Source organism: Schistocerca cancellata, chromosome 9 (genome assembly GCF_023864275.1).
Source record: "Schistocerca cancellata isolate TAMUIC-IGC-003103 chromosome 9, iqSchCanc2.1, whole genome shotgun sequence".
In the NCBI taxonomy this organism is placed as follows: domain Eukaryota; kingdom Metazoa; phylum Arthropoda; class Insecta; order Orthoptera; family Acrididae; genus Schistocerca; species Schistocerca cancellata.
This window is the reverse complement of record NC_064634.1, coordinates 349,032,765-349,048,068: the sequence shown is the minus strand read 5'-3', so window position 1 is coordinate 349,048,068 and position 15,304 is coordinate 349,032,765.

Sequence of the window (15,304 nt, the reverse complement as noted above, 5' to 3'; positions counted from 1 at the left end):
TTCATCCTGCAAGCATTTCACGCAGATCCTCCTAAAATTCTCCAGCCACATCGGAACACCACACTGTTGACACGGAGATCTTGTTTTCCATTTCAAAAACGGTCAACAAAAGGCTGATGTTTTTCGTTTTCCAAAACATTGTTTCTGTATTTCTCCAAAACAGTTAAGTTTTCTCTGAAACTTTTTGGAATCTGTTGCAGTCCAGCAGCTGCGAGTTAAAGTTGAATTACCTTGTTGTTACTTTAGTTAGGGCTTCTATTTTCTGAATCAAAAACATCTTTTTGTTTTTACCAAAGCAGTACGCTTTTCCATCGTCCTCACCTGCCATCACTTTCAGTTACCTTCCCCGAATTGTCATCAAAGGTTTCATCTGAGAATTCACTGAGACAGTCTTGAACATTCACGTTAGCCTCGTATACAAAACGATGCATAGAAGACCTACTTTTCCTCACCACGGAGAAATGGCAACGTTCAACAAAAAAACACAACGCGCAAACACCATGGTTCGTCTGTGAGATGAACCAAGACCCAAAAATAAGTAATAGATTGCAGCAACAATGCCATATTTCTCACTCGTGTAGCTTGCCATCCAGTAGGTAGGTACGGGAGAGAGTGGGGCACTCTGAACCACGGGGCACAATGAATCAGGTAGCATAATTTCAGTATAAGGTATTAAATTATTTTTTCCTCTGTGCATATGTTGTCAGTACTGCCACTTGTTTTCTGCAGGATCTAGTTCCCGCCATTATTGTTGTACTGGTGATATGTTAGTTTCGTGACAGTGAAGTAATTTTTGGGGACATAGATAGATTGAATTTTGTTCAATCCTTTGTCACCAAATTTTAGAGAAAGTAAGTCATTGTAACAATACCATACTGTATTTTAATGATATAGATTTTCAAATATTAACAATGTTCATACATAACCTCACATGAGCTTTGTTTGAAATATGTACTGTTGGGGCACATTGAACCAAGCTCTCCCGGGGCACAATGAGCCATGGTTCATTGTGCCCCAGGAATCCTTTAATTGTCCAATACAAGCACTCTGTACTTTGTTTCCTTAGCATGGGTAAAACATATGCGTAGGAATTTAAGGCTTTTAAATCGCAGACGTTCAGCAGTCCTGTTTTATATTATCAGGTTTGAAGATGGTTCTTTCATACCACAGGAAGACGGACAGAGGTAAAACTGACCATTACGTTATGCAAGAAGCTGTACAGGATATTCTTAATAAGGGCATGGCAGTTCACTAAGCAGCTAAATCTCATTTAATGCCTTACCCAACTCTTCATTGATATGTTCAAGACAGGACAATCGTAAGGTATTTTTGTGGAGCAGGAGAAAGAATTAGGTAAAGGATGAAGCTTTTGTTCCAGATAGCAACATACTTTATGCACTCCCACGACCTGCTACTGATGATGTGACAAAGAGATAAAAATCATATTTCAAATTTGGAATCAGCTTCGGGTCCATTGATGTTCGGTAATTCCAAAATAAGTAACATGACTGTGTGCCTACAAATTTAATTATATGATTCACACATGGAATATAGGTACACATTCTGTTTAAAGTATATTTACACTTACTTTGTATGCTAAATAGGTTCTTTCAATGAACCTGTTTAAAGTGGTTCACTGTATCCCACATGTGGGGCACTATGAACCATTCACCAAATTTTCTTCAAAGGCCTGCAGCTAAAAAATAATTAATGACAGTGCAATCATATAAGGCCATTTGACACTTGAATGATTAAACTGTAACATCTGTAAATCACAACTCTGTAATAAAATTATTGGATGAGTAACACGGAGAAATATTTTTTATAGTTCAATGTGCCCCACTCTCCCCTACACAGAAGAGTCTAATTCATCTCACAGGGATATGTGGAACGATCAGAAAACAAAAAACTGTAGCGATCTGAGAGACCATCTATAGAGTTAAGGGTCAATCTTTTCGTTAAGTGTTGGCGACACATACATTTTGTTCGACTTACCAATTAAAGTGCTACTAGGGTACTGAAACGCAGAAAATAAATCAGGTGGTGCATTTCTTTGGAATGCTTGACCTTGCCGTGTAACACTATTGTTTAACAGAACAACATCCATCTCTTTCACAGCACTGATTGCGTGAGAGTGTTCGTAGATGCGCAACAACGTTCCTGTGTGCGCCCGCGCGCGTCAATAATAATGGAAAGCTAGAAACGCCAACAGACATAGCTCCCACGAAGGACTATTTGCTTTGATGTGCCAACACTGCGCGTGACTTATTCATGGCTGCACTGGGCGCCGTGGTTTGACGTCCACACCTGCAACGCTACGCTGCGCCGACTCAGTTTTTTTTTTTTTTTTTTTTTTTTGACTCTGCGCCCCTAACAGCATTGTAAGAAGGGCTGCACAGCCTTCGTGTTAAAAGTAGTGTGCTTTTGTAGTCGTGAATAACTAATGTATACTGTAATGCAATAGTACTGTGTAAGCTCTTTTCCGCATTATACATCGAATTATTAATTAAGTCGTAAAATTTGCATTCTGTTTCCGCGTTAGGCACGTTGTACTTTATGCAAAAAATCGGCATGTAAAAGTGTGTTGAATGCATCGGGACTGATATACTTACTCGGTTTGGGCAGATTTCCGAAGTATAAACGTTTCGATTTGACCACGTTTTACTGCATTTCGCGTTTTACTATTTGGAATGCACTGTTAACTCTTCAGGTAGGACTACAGAGTTTTATGGTCAGTAAAATGCTAGAACTATTTATATATACTCTTAAGGCCGTGTGCTCTCTTCTACCTTGAAGCGGAATATCTTTTACCATGCAACATGTGATGCTTGCAGATGAACTGAGTTTCTTTAGTGTCTTAATTTTAGCTGCCCCAGAAATGGAAATTTGATTAGTTTTCAGTAGCTTTTATCTGAAAATGTATTTAACTTGTGACTATTTGTTGGTAACGTAAACTTCGTCCAAAGGTTCATCGGAACCGACCGACCGCCGTGTCATCCGCCACCAACGGTGTCATTAGGGCAAACCTGTATAGGGAAAGGATGGATATTACATAGTTAGCAATAAGATTCTACATCTATATCTACATACATATCCCGCAAGCCACTGCAGGTTGCGTGGCAGAGGGTACCCTTTTCCACTACTATTCATTTCCTTTCCTGTCCTAATCGCAAATAGATGATGATGTTTGGTTTACCGGGCGCTCAACTACGCGGTCATCAGCGCCTGTACAAAGTTTTCACAGTCTACCCTTGCCACTGCCACAAATGATGATGATTATGATGAAATGATGAAGACAACACAAACACCCAGTTCCCGGGCAGAGGAAATCCCCAACTCGGCCGGGAATCGAACCCTGGACTCCGTGATCTAGAGGCACCAACGCTAGCCACTAGACCACGAACGGCGGACTCTCGCAAACAGAGCGAGAGAAAAACGACTATCTATGTACCTCCGTCTGAGCCCTAATTTCTCATTTATTATCTTCGTTTTCCTTACGCGAAATGTATGTTGGCTGTAGTAGAATCGTTCGGCAGCCACCTTCAAATGTCGGCTCTACAAATTTTCTCAATAGTGTTCCTCGAAAAGGACGTCGCCTTCCCTCCTCGACATCCCATTTGAGTTCCCGAAGCATCTCCATAAGATCTGCGTCTTGTTCGAACCCACCTGTAACAAATCTAGCAGCCCGGCTCTGAATTGCTTCGACGTGTTCCTTTAATCCAACATGGTGCGATTTCCAAACATTCGAGCAGTACTCAAGAATAGGTCGCACCAGAGTCCTATATACAGTCTTATTTTCATATGAACCACACTTTCCTTAAATTCTCCCAATAAACCGATGTCCGCCATTCACCTTTCCTACCTTAATTCTCTCAAGCTCATTCCCTTTCATGTCGATTTGGAACGTTACACCGAGATATTGAAAGACGCGACTCTGCAAGCAGGACACTACTAGTGTTATATTCGAACATTGTGGTTTTTTTTCATACTCATCCACTTAAACTTCCAGTTTTGTACATTTAGAGTTACCTACTATTCATCAAACCAACGAAATTATGTCTAAGTCATCTTGCACCAGTCACTGAAGTCCAACACCCCGCTGTAAGCCACAGAATCATCAGCAAACAACCGCAGATTGCTGTTACCCAGATCATTTATGTATATAGAAAATAACAGCGGTTCTGTCGTATTTCTGGTGTACTGATTTTTTAATTTTTTTTTTTGTAGAGGTGGAGGCGCTCTACGCCCAAACCGGCATGATGGCCAACAAAATAGGTCTACTGCCATCTCTGCATAAAGTGAGGTCCCGCAGGGTGTGGGTATTGCGATGTTTGCGTACGTCTGGTTAAGGTTAATCATTAATACTCGCTGATCTGGAGATAGACTGGGTCGAAAGTTGAACGAAGGGTAGCGGTTTGATGGGCAGTGAGGGGAGCGGAGGGGGGGGGGGGGGGAGTGCCAAGCCAAGAGCCAACGGGAAAAAAACCTGGCGATAGTTGGGTCGGGTTGTAAGAGTGGCAGCGGTTTTCTTGCTGCCTGCGACAGATCATGCAGGGGCAGGCTTTGTTAGTAGTGGGTACCATGCAGGTCGATACCTTTGTCGTTGTGCGGTGGTGTTACTCGGCAGCTGTTGCTGGGTTCCGCTGTTGATTTCTCGGTCAGCGTCAGCATACCAGTAACAGGTTCATCATCGTTTTGCGTCCGATAGGCCATATATCGGACTGACAATGTAGGGTAATGTTGACGGTTTGTTTGTGCGTCAGCGTGCGAGCTTGTCGGTTTCCCTGCTGTAGCCTGTTGGTCGGCTGTACCAGCAGCTGGCATATCCAGTCAACGTTGTTGAAATGTAGAGGCTTGCTGATATCGTCGCTTGTGTTAGCTTGCCATAGGTGGTTACGCCTTAGCTAACAGAGTCTTTAGTTTCTGTATAGTCATGTGTCCTGTATTTTGAATACGTCCTTGATGGTTTCAACGCGGTATTCATTGTGAAAATTCACGGTGCTTGCGTAGCTTTGAGCGTTGATAATGAGGCGTAGCTCTTTGTTCTGTATGCAGAATGAAATTTCCACTCTATAGGGGAGGGTGCGCTGATATGAAACTTCCTGGCGGGCAAGTGCTCTACCATCTGAGCTACCCAAGCACGACTCACGACCCGTCCTCACAGCATTAACTTCGGCAGTACCTCGTCTCCTACCTTCCAAACTGCACAGAAGCTCTCCTGCGAACCTTGCAAAACTAGCACTCCTGGAAGAAAGGATATTGCGGAGGCATGGCTTAGCCGCAGACTGGGGAATGTTTCCAGAGTGAGATTTTCACTCTGCAGTGGAGTGTGCGCTGATATGAAACTTTCCGGAGATTAAAACTGTGTGCCGGACCGAGACTCGAACTCGGGAACTTGCCTTTTGCGGGCAAGTGCTCTACCAAGATTGGAAACCGTCGAGCACTTGCCCGCGAAAGGAAAAGGTCCCGAGTTCGAGTCTCAGTCCGGCACACAGCTTTAATCTGCCAGGAAGTTTTGTTCTGCATGATTTGTAGCCAGCGCAGGCGTGTAGGAGCTGGTATCCCTATACAGGAGCTGCTCACGTCTTCAGAGGTCTAATCAGTGTCATGTATAAGGATCTCGACATCCTCCTATTCAGTGTACTTTCCCTCTTGAGCATTACGTAGAACTGTTTGAGCCTCACGGGCTTTCTATTGGCAACGTATTCAGTGTGGTCCCCTCATGTAAGTTTCCGGTCCAGCCAGACGCCAAGATATCTGACTTCCTCTCGGAAACGCATTCGGCGTACATGTAGCGTTACCTGTCGCCAGTGTCGAAGTTGGCGCAGTAGCTTCGGTCTGCGTGTGAACAAATCTGCTTCAAACTTGTCGACGCTTACTTTAATACGCATCGTTCCAATGAAGGCTCGGCAGTTCTGTAGTCGGTTTTCAATCTTGCGCAAGGATTGCTGTGTCATCCGCGTAGATGGCTAACGTCGTGTTTTGTGTTGCTGGAAAGTCATTAATGTACAGATTGAACAAGATGGGCCCCAGGATGCTTCCCTGGGGTACTCCAGCTTGGATACCGTGTTGTGTCGATTTTTTGACCTGCACGTCAGTGTTAAAACATCTGTTCATGAGATATGAGTGTATAAGACGTACGAGTCCGTTGGGGAAACCAGCATCGCTTAGTTTGCGTATAAGGCCCTTGTGCCAGAGACAGTCGAAAACTTTTTCGATATACAGGAACACGGCCTTTGTGGCTTTGTTAGTGTTTGTGTTAGATGGTCGACTACGCGGAAGAGTTGCTGTGTTGTTGAGTTGTGATTCCTAAAGACGAATTGCTCCGGTCCTAGGGTGTCATTGGCGATGAAGTGCCTAGTGATGCATTTTAGTATTACCTTCTCAACAATCTTGCTGAGAGAGCACAGCAGACTGATGGGTTTGTAATTTTGTGGGTGGGAGTGGTCTTTCCCTGGCTTCCTGAACATCGTGGCCTTGGCCGCCTTCCAAAATTCGGGGAGGTGTTGGTGTTTTAGGATGGCATTCGTTATGTGTGCAAGGTATTCTACGGCTCTATCCTTGAACTCCTGGATGGCACGTTTTTGAATACCATAGTGCCTAGGGGCTTTCCTCACATTGATATGCTTGATAGCCCAAATAATTTCGTTTGTAGTAGTACGTCTGATTTCCTCGCGCGAGGGCTGGGCTACAAGTCGTGTAACCTCCTGGTCCGTTTGAAGTGTGAATACTGGATATGAAGGAGTTAGATTCAGCATGAAAGACGCTGCAAGTGATGGGGCCATAAGTTCTGCCTTCTCAGTTGCGAAGTAAGCTGGGCCGTCTGGTTCTTGTAGAGTGGGAATGTAATGTTTTTCCCTCGTGAAGTGTCTGGCTAGCTTTCACAGGCCAGGACCTGGGGTATCCAGCCCTAGGTGTTTCTGCCCCACTGTTCGTTTCGAAATGTTTGTATTTCGTCACGCATTATATCCAGGAGTCTATTGACGTGCGGTTTGTAGAACGGGCACCTGGTACGAATGCCAGTATCTCCTGAGGCGGTTCCTCACTGAGATAAGACCCAAGATTTCCTAGGGCAGGACTGTCTAGTGTTGTTTTTGTGTTGGACGTGGAATGGCGTCGGTCTTCACGTCTTGGACAACGGTAGTAAGATCCTCCACCGCCTCATCAATTTATTGCGTGTTGTTAATTTCGTGGGTGTTTGGAATACGACTATCAAACGTTTCCTTGAATAGGGTCCAATTCGCCCGCTTGTAGTTCAGTATTCTACGTGGTTCTGTGTCCTGCAGTGTTTCTTCCGTGTGTAGTATTACAAGCATGCGGTCTGAGTCCAGATCGTTTTCAACCATAAAGTTGACTGTGCATGTGATGCCCTTGATGAGTGAGAGCTATGTCTAACACGTCTGGCCTGAGCCGGACCTGTGCAGGTACGTACGTGGTACACTCCTGACGACTCCATTTTCTCTGCCGAACACTCGCCATCGATGACAACACACGGGGCTCTATTACTTAATAAGTCTCCCAGCAACTCACATATCTGGGAACCTATTCCATATGCTCATACCTTCGTTAACAGGCTTCAGTGGGAACACTGTGTCAAATGTTCTTCAGAAATCTAGAAATATGGAATATACTGTTGCCCTCCATCCATAGTTCGCAGTATATCTCGTGAGAAAGTACAAGCTGCGTTTCACACGAGCGATGCTTTCTAAAACTCTGCTGATTCGTAGACATAAGCTTTTCGGTCTGTAGGAAATTTATTGCATTCGAACTCGGAATTTATTGTATTTGAACTCGGAATATGTTATAGAATATCTACTGCCTGTGACGAAGATCTTAAAAATGAAGTGCTTAATTTTTAAAATTATATTTTCTCACGAAATTTCTATTCTGTTTCCAGCACAGCTAATGTTAATAACTTTATTGAAAACATTCCTGATGCTCTCGATAGAATTCAGAGCTGTTGCAAAAGCAGGGCATTCTTACTCTAAGCTAAAAATATTTAAAACATATTTGCGTTCTATAACTAAGCAGGAATGATTATCCTATTTGGAAATATTATTCAGGAGGAAGGTAACGCTAATGGGCCCCGCTTTGTTTCGCCGTCGAGAGAGAAATTGAATGTTGAAAAATCTTATAGCACCACAGTACATCTCTTAAGAACATGCTGGACAAACTCCAAAACTCATCTTTCAGCGTAGAAGCCCCTACGTAACTATCTCCAAAGGTTGGTGCAGATGAAGTTATGGAAATGACACGTCACACGGAGGCGATGTTTGATTCATTCTTCGCACGCTCCATCCGCAAATGGAGGAGGAGCATACGAGTACTTTAATGTATCGTTCAGTAAAAAGTATTCTCCGGCACGCAGTTTACAATGATACGTACAGTACAAATAAAAATATAGATATCGACACAAATAAAAATATAGACATCTAAGCTATGTTGAAAATGGAAGAGGACGAAACATTGATTTTTCTAAAATAATGGATGATTTTGCTTAGTGGAGGCTGAAATAATACTTACACAAGTGAGACAAGAATTTAGGTCATTAGGTAAAAACAGTTCATTGTCCGTTCACATTTTTTCATTGAAATTCAACCTTATGTAGTTCACTGAAATTATTTATTTATTCTGTTCTGCAGTGCAGGATTAGATATTTCAGTTTTCGTGGAATTATTCAATTTTAAAGTAATTAGTTTACATTTTTATCCTGGCCGTAAGATTGTCTTGCTAATTAAAAGAGATTCTCATAAGAAAGTGTTAGGTTTTCTATTTATTTGAATTGTGACTTGGGTAGTGTGCAACATTTGTTATGTGCATTGATGTTGGGAGGAATAGGGGTCACATATATGGATAAATGAGAGAAGAAGTCGTAAAATTATATTTCGCTTCGTCACAGTATTTAAAATAAAACAATTTTTTAAAGTTTTCCTTTTCATTTCACTTTTTGACTCCAATTGGAAGAGAGAAGTGGTGGTGTAATGTTGGTTGTGAAAGAAGATGCTTAGAAGAAGTTTAGTTGAGTTGGGAATGGGGTGAAGTATGGGGGAGGAGGCGGAGGCGGAGCAGGACAGGACCACAAAAAAAAAAAAATGGTTCAAATGGCTCTGAGCACTATGGGACTTGACATCTGTGGTCATCAGTCCCCTAGAACTTAGAACTACTTAAACCTAACTAACCTAAGGACATCACACACATCCATGCCCGAGGCAGGATTCGAACCTGCGACCGTAGCAGTCCCGCGGTTCCGGACTGAGCGCCTAGAACCGCTAGACCACCGCGGCCGGCACAGGGCCACACTTTATGTACTTGCCCACTTGCTCGGAACCCCCGTGACTGTATGAACATCTACGTACACACTCCGTAAACCACCATACGATGCGTGGCAGGGCTTGGCCTGTACTACTGTTAGTCGTCATTTCCTTTCCCGTTCAACTCGAAAATAGAGCGATGGAGAAACAACTGTCTATACGTCTCAGTACGAGCCCTAAGTTCTCTTATCATATGTTTGTGGTTGCTATATCTCCCTCGGGGACATGCTTGATAAGCAAGAATAAGACACAGATAAACAAAAAACTTCTCAGACACTAATAGCCATGCACCTGGACACGCAGTAAATAAACGCAGTGGGACCTGAAGACCACGACACTGATAATCCGTTACGACGGAGGTTGAACGTTCATCGTAGCTGGCCGACAGGTACGTCTCGGGATACGGCTGGAAAGTCGTAGGTCCCGCTGGGGTGGCTTCCGACCGGCCTCTGGCTAAAGGGCTGCTGAGAGCCGACACATGAGTTGATCCAGAGCATTGGTGGAGCGAAGTGCCGAGGTGTTGGCTTGCAACGCCCTATATAGCCGGGGCGCGGAGGAATTCGTGCAGATCCAGTTCTGCACATGGGACACGGTGGAGGAAACAGGTCCCTGGCACGGAGGATCTCTGGCGGCTCTTGCCCCGCTGCCAGTCTTCCCGGGAGGCAACGCCTTGCGCATATGCAACCCTATGATGCTTCAGTGTCTGACTTGTTGCCTAAACCTCGTGGGCGAACGTCGTGTAAATGGCAGTGGTCGTTACGGGAAATGTACGTTGATGGCAGTGGAATCGTTCTGCAGTCAAAAATGGTTCAAATGGCTCTGAGCACTATGGGACTTAACAGCGATGGTCATCAGTCCCCTAGAACTTAGAACTACTTAAACCTAACTAACCTAAGGACAGCACACAACACCCAGCCATAACGAGGCAGAGAAAATCCCTGACCCCGCCGGGAATCGAACCCGGGAACGCGGGCGTGGGAAGCGAGAACGCTACCGCACGACCACGAGATGCGCGCGTTCTGCAGTCAGTCGGTTTTCTAAATTTTCTCAACAGTGATCCTAAAGAACGTTACCTTCTCTTCAGGGATTCCCATTTGATTTTTCAAAGAACATCCGTAGTACTTGCGTGTTGTTCGGACATACCAGTAACAAATCTAGCAGCTCACTTCTTAATTGCTTCGATATCTTTCTATAATCTTACGTGGTGCCGATTCCAAACACTGGAGGAGTTCTCAAGACTGTGTTGCAGTAGTTTCTATACGTGGTCACCTTTACAGATCAGCTACACTTTCTCTAAGTTGTCCGAGTAAACTGAAGCCAACCGTTCGCCCTGCCTACTGAGATCCTTACCTGCTCAATCCCTCATATCGCTTTGCCTCTTCAGCCTAGGTATCTAACTGACGTGAGTGTGTGAACCAACACATTACTAACGCCGTAATCTAACATTACTGGATTGTTCTTCCTATTAATTTCTATTAACTTACATTTTTCTATATTTAGAGCTGGTTGCCATTCATCACACTACCTAGAAATTTTGTCTAAGTCATCTTGTTGTATCTTCTCACAGTCTGTCAACGACAATACTGCAGTTACGCACGTGGTGACGCCCTACCACAACATACATCAGAAGAATTCGGTTTTACATACATTGACAGGCACGCATCAGGGTGGTGTGGAGAGTGAGTCAGAGGTTATGCCATATTGAATTACGTGTTTGGACTTCTTTCGAAGCCATTGTTCACGGCTCTTTAGGCATCGGTGTAGGAAGGAATTACGTTACTGTAAAAAATGGTATATGCAGAATGTCACTAAAACTGCAGTTTTTACATTCGCACCTTGATTTTTTTTACCACGTAAAATCTGGATGCTGTTAGCAGCAAAACAAGACATTCTAACTATGGGAAATTATTACCAAGTACACTGGAACCTTTCAGTGATGAGGAGTTCTGTTGATTTGTTTAGAGAGAGTGATAAGATACCTTACAAAAGGAAAGCATGCTAGTCCCATTTCTCTACATAAATTGACATTATACTTTGTAATAGATTAAAATTTTTTTATTATGGTAACCGTTTATTTGTTTCTCCATCAGCTCGCGTGGAACCATGTGAGCCACAGCTACTTGGGTCGTGGAATGAGTCAGCACACAGTTTACAGAACGCTGATTAGAAAATCTATACACGAAATAATTAATAAAAAAACGATAAGTAATACATTGAAGACGAAATGTCTCAACTACTGCGATAAACTCCCGTGCTGAATAGAAAATGTGTGCCTCAAGGAACCATTTCAACAAGGATTTGAATTCTTGGGGTTTATTAATTAGTTTTTTCAGTTCTGCTGGACACCTATAGAAAATTAAACCTGCTGAATAGCGCATAGTTTCCTGTACAGTGCTTAAAGAAGTCGTTTCCATGCCCATGTCGTTTTTCTGTCTAGTGTTCACTGAATGAAAGTTGCACTTTGTTCCACGAGAGTCAGTTTTATCAACAAAAAATCCTGGAATATATGTACAGTAGTACGAATTTTGAGACACCTGGAAATCGGCCTACACCAAGCTTGAGATCTCACACCACACATCAGTCTGACCACCCTTTTTTCGGCTAAGAATATTCCTGGTGAGTGCACAGAGTTAACTCAGAATATTATACCATATGAGATAATTAGCAACGTTAAAACGTTAACAAGGCTTCGCTTTTAATGGCAGAGAGAAAGTGGAAACCATTCTTATATTTCTACACAATGTCTTAATTGCGATATTTCAAAGAAAGTCTTCCATCTACTGTCAGTCATAAAAATTTAAAATGGTCAGCTTCACTGCCTGTTTGACTAGGCTGAGACCATAAAATTTCGCTTTTACATGACTTCCGCGTGAGAAACTGTATGCATTGCGTTCTGTTTTACCTAAGCATTAACCTTTCCTCCAAAAGCCACGTAATGAGTAACCTTATAAAATAAATTTCCTTTACTTTACGTCTATGGCCTCAAATTTCTTGTCATCAGACTACCGCTTTCGGTCTATAATGACCGTCTTCAAAACTGCAGCAAAATATGGGAGAAAAACAAATACACTAGTCGATTTTCCACAGCTTAAAACAATAAAATAGACCATAATGAAAAGTATTATTGACATACATGTCACCGGACGCTGTGGCCGAGTGGTTCTAGGCGCTTCAGACAGGAACCGCAAACGCTATGGTCTTAGGTTCGAATCCTTCCTCGGGCATGGATGTGTGTGATGTCCTTAGGTTAGTTAGGTTTAAGTAGTAAGTTCTAGGGGACTGATGACCTCAGATGTGAAGTCCAATAGTGCTCAGAGCCATTTGAGCGATTTTTTGACATACATATCAGGCCGTGATCTTGAATTGTTAGAAGAGCTTGAAATTTATAAAGTAAAAAACCGGGAGCCGACAAAAGTGCTTAATTGGCAGACCGATTTTGTGACTTATGCCTACTTCGCGTTATTTGACTTCTTGCTGACAGTTTCACACAGCATAGAGGGCCTCACATATTTAGTTCGGTTTGTTACGTTGTGCGCATAACTCTAGTGTTATCTTGTTCTTTCTCTGTTTATATAATACACTTGTTAACTAGATAATCTTGCCCATGCACTGGCACGGAGTTTTTAGCATTCTTTTCTTGGAACAGGTGCCGCAGGATACGAGGGCCGGTCACGTTCCTCTAACGACTTCTCGCCTAAGCGGCGTTCTGGCGTTAGCGCTAACAGAGGGTGCTGATTACGTGCGGCAGTATGTTTTCTTTCATTGTGCTTCTTAAGCTATTTGTTTTGTAATTTTATTATATTATTCTGTGTACTCGGAAAACTGTCTGTTATTTATATCATTATCTATAATATCGCCACTTGATGTCAGTTATTGTCTCTTAATGTTTTTTTTAACAATCTAACTTCAGTCATATTTTATTTCATTGCATTTTATTACTGTAATGCCTTTTACACCTTATAAGCCCATTACAGATTTTACTGATTGTATCTCCCCTTTGTTTTACATCTTACAATTAATCAGTGAAGAATATGCGTATGCCTACGGTAGCGACATCTGACGAACTTGCAACACACACATTTTGTGGTTACAGCAAGGCAGTTTGCTTTGCACGGTAGTGCTGCTGACAAGATGATTCTTGTGTATATGACAGTTGATGATGCTGGCGCTATTTTTTGTTTGCCACTTGACGATGCCAGTATGGTTCCAGTATATTAGGACATGTTTTTTATAAAACAGATATGCCCTTTCATATTTAAAGCGCACAAATGCACATGTATATCAGTAATACTTTTCATTACGGTCTATTTTATTGTTTTAAGCGGTAGACAACCTGCTAGCGTATTTGTGTTTTTCCCATATTTTGCTGCACATCTGACGATGGTCATTACAGATCGAAGCTGGTAGTCTGATGACAAAACATTTGTGACCATAGACGTAAAGTAAAGGCAATTTATTCCGTATTCTTGTCACTGTTCAATTCGTGACTGTCATAGCTTGTGAATGATTATTCTATTCTATCGCGTGAGCCTTGTCCCGCAGTTACGCAGGGCCAGCTATCATTAATCGGATTTAGCATGTTGATGGTTAAGGTTAAGGGGTGGTCGGATGCCCTTCCTGCCGCTATCCCCCCCCCTCCCCCCTGGGGCGGAATTAATGTATCCCATCTGTCTGTGTCGAGTGTAATCCGGGGAATAGTGCGAATGTGTTCAGATGTCTGTTAGCGGTGGAACTGAGGCGGAACATGGGGACCAGCCCAGTATTCAACTAGCGGGATGTGAAAAACCGCCTAAAAACCATATCCAGGCTGGCCGGCACATCGGCCCTCGACCGTGTCGGCGTGCCTATCGGAGTCCAGGAAGCAGCGCGTTAGCGCTCTCGGCTCGTTCTACCCTGGCGGGTAGCTTGTGAGTGACTACCCTTAGCTAAATAATTTATATTATTTTGATGATATATGCGACGTTTTATAGAATATAATGTTATTTTCATATTTTATGTAAGTGAGTTATCTTAGACTTATGTTTATCATACTTTGGTTTTTATTAATGTCCACTAAATTTTTAATATAATATAGATACGATTCTGTTATTGTATTGTGGCTCAGGGAATGATAGAAGAAATCTGATTGCAACTCTGAATTAGAACCCAAAAATTAGGTATGTCCACACATTTAGAAACCAGACGCAGAAAAAAGTTTCAATTCGTTGTGCGATGTTACGAAACGGATGGCGGTGTATGTGCAGCCGGGGCGCCTGGAACTTTAGGCCACCTGGACAACAGGATGGCGGGCCGATCGGCGCGGGCTGTCTGTCTGCCGTCTGGCCGGACAAAGTGTGAGCGCCGTGGAAGGAACTGGGCGATTAGTATCAATTTCCCGCGGGCACGTCGCCGGGCCCTTCCTGCGATCAATCACGGCAAGAGGGCGCGGTTGCAGCGCCGGCGTCGCTGGCAGGGAGCGGCGGACTCACCTCCAGTGGCGGAAGGAGAAGAACGCGCCTCAGCAACCTGTGTGCTGTGTGGCTGGCTGTGATCTTATCACGGGTATCGCATAGCTTAGCATCCCAAGTGACTGGAAAAATGCACTGGTCACTCCAGTTCTTAGTATGGGTCGTCGGACAAACACAAAAATCTTTCTGTAGAACACTGGCCGAAGAAGAGAAGCTGCCGACAATATCAGGAAAATTACGGAAGACAATACCAAGCAGAAACGGCAACTAAACTCTCGACGGGTCGATGTCTGGTAACGAGAGCGGGACCAAAGTGATGAGGGTTGTAGACTGTACATCTTTTTCCCAAACATCAGGAGACGGTTAAAAATGAAACATGCCAATCCGAGCTGTGGCGTGGTTCACTTGCTAAGAGGGCACGGGATATCGCATTTGCAGCGCGTTTTGCTTGCTCACAGCGGCCATTGAAAAAGTGGGGTGTGAAGATGTCCAGAGCTTTTAGCTCTCTATTGTGAATGGTGCAACCTCTTACGTGCAAACGTATCA